Here is a 2500-nt window from a genome sequence, read left to right as displayed (position 1 = left end):
CCTGTACCAGCTTAGCTATAATTATGTAGATAAAATTATGTGTAATTTTTTTTATTCAGTAACCATTCATTCAATTCAATTTAGTAGATAACAATGGGGAGCTTGCTACATACAAAGCACCATGTCAAGCACTAGTAGAGATGAACAACTAGGTCAGAAGTGGTCCCTGATCTCAAGGAGTTTATAGTCTGGTAGAGTAGGTAGACAAGTTGACAGGTAAGTCTCATACAGGCCTGCTTGGGACAAAGGCTATTATGATATGATGGTTTAAAAGAAAGCACCATTTCTTTTACCCAGAGGGAAAAACAGAAGGCTTCACAAAGGTGAATGGTAACTAGAACTTCCACGGGCAGAAAGGAAACATAGGACTTTCCAAGCAGACAAACAATACAATGGAAGGCATTTGATTATGCCTGGAACATAAAGTTTTGATAGGGAGAAATTAGATTGGATTGAGAACAGAAGATATTCATTTGAATACCAGTGAAGCCTGAGTGGAGATTGTTTTTTCTTTTGGTCTGAGACTAGAACTCAAACTCAGTATTTGATGCTTTCACTCATTAGTTGGTGCTCTACCACCTTAGCCATACCTCCAATCCTTCAGTAGAGATTTGACCAAGATTACTGACAGTTGGAATGGAAATGGGGTATTGCAGGATTCATAATTCTCCCTTGCTCCAGTTCTTGTTTTTCGCTTGAAATGACTCCTGGGTATTTTCTGCTCACATTTCAAAATCAGCTCCAATAAACACAGATGAAGTCTTTAGCGGCTCCATATGTCCCTCTGGTGTGGCTGCCTCCACAGGAAATGGATCACACACACCATGCTATAGTCTGTGGAGAGGATTTGTTGAAGGCTTCACTTGGAGTCCACTATTTGTTTGCAAGGTGGTTTCAGAACAGAGATGGTTAGTGGGTGGCTACAATCCCATCTGACATTTGTAGGGAAAGGGTTAAAAAATAAAGGTTTGGGGAGAATTTGCACAGAAGTACCTATAGAATTAAATAAAATTTAAGGGAAAATAATTACTTGGCTTAGTATTCATAATTCTCTATGGGTATAAGTCTGTGATAAAATTTGGAAATGAATGATGAAAAGTAAACTATGTCATTTGATACTAGGCTCAATAAGTTTATTAAATTTTTTTATAATGAGACAAGTAGTTCATACATACAATCCTAGCTACTCAGAAGACTGAGATCTGAGGATTATAGTTCAAAGCCAGCTCAGGCAGAAAGGTCTATGTGACTTTTAACTCCAATTGACCAGCAAAAAGCTGTAGGTAGAGTTGTGGCTCAAGTGGTAGAGCACTAACCTTGAACAAAAAAGCTCAGGAACAACATCCAGGCCCTGAGTTCAAGCCCCAGGACCAGCATACACATACACACAAACCAGCAAAAAAGCAATGTTGGAGGTATGGTTCAAGAGTAGAGTGGTAGCCTAGCAAGCATAAAAGCCTGAGTTCAAACTCTAATACCACCAAAAATCTGTCTGTCTATCTGTCTGTCTGTCTATCTATCTATCCATCTATCTCTAGATGTACCTTTACATATTTATATTTATAGATATATCTATGCCTAAGATATATCTATATCAAATATCTGGATATAGATATATCTATAAATATATAGCGAATAGAGATTATTACTAACACAAAATAAAGACACTTAAAAATTAATTCTAGCCAGGCACTGGTGACTCATACTTGTAATCCTATCTACTCAGGAGACTGAGATCTAGGATCATGGTTCGAAGCCATCCCAGGCAGAAAAGGTTTTGAAACTCTTATCTCCAATAAACCGCCAGAAAACCAGAAGTGGTGCTGTGGTTCAAGTGGTAGAGTGCTAGCCTTGAGCTGAAGAGCTGAGGGACAGTGCCCAGGCCCAGAGTTCAAACCCCAAAACTGACAAAAAATTAATTCTAGGCGTCAGTATCTTAATAAGTAAATTGAATTGATAACTGGGACATATACATCTGGATATACATCAGATGTTATAGATATTAGCTGAGAGGTATGCTTATGATTAAAAAAATAACCATTAGTTTCTAACTTACAATCTATTTTTACTTAAATCCTGTTATAAGAATAACCCCAAGCTGTGCTCGCTTTGGCAGCACATATACTAAAAAATTGGAACGATACAGAGAAGATTAGCATGGCCCCTGCGCAAGGATGACACACAAATTAAAAAAAAAAAAGAATAACCCCAAGCATGTGCTGAGCACAGCCCTAGCTGGCAAGTCTATGAAAAAAAAATACTGTCAATTTTCAGAAATTATGTGGACTGAATAAGTTAAAGAGAAAATAAAGAATTCTTTGGTACTAGCTATATTGGAAAAGTTGTTCAGCTAAAAGTTTTATTTTTTTCTGAAGGGGGAAAGGGAAGATCTTGGCACTTGTCCTTTGCTACTGGGCAAGTGTTGATAGGGTTGGAATGAAGTTGACATTTTCCAATGTTGGATTCTGAGTATCAGTAGAAAGGGAGAGCATTATGATGC

At 37.6% G+C, this 2500-nt stretch overlaps 1 non-coding gene across 1 annotated transcript; it reads left to right on the top strand.

The window, feature by feature from the left end:
- The first annotated feature begins 2100 nt into the window (after window positions 1–2100).
- On the top strand, window positions 2101–2209 carry LOC138814410 (U6 spliceosomal RNA). Its single transcript, XR_011367989.1, has one exon. It is a non-coding gene; the product is annotated as a U6 spliceosomal RNA (small nuclear RNA).
- The last annotated feature ends 291 nt before the right edge of the window (window positions 2210–2500 follow it).

Source organism: Dipodomys merriami, unplaced genomic scaffold (genome assembly GCF_024711535.1).
Source record: "Dipodomys merriami isolate MVZ:Mamm:240054 unplaced genomic scaffold, mDipMer1.0.p SCAF_6, whole genome shotgun sequence".
NCBI classification, from domain to species: Eukaryota; Metazoa; Chordata; class Mammalia; order Rodentia; family Heteromyidae; genus Dipodomys; species Dipodomys merriami.
The sequence above is the reverse complement of the archived record's forward strand: the minus strand, read 5'-3'. Positions and strand labels throughout refer to the sequence as shown.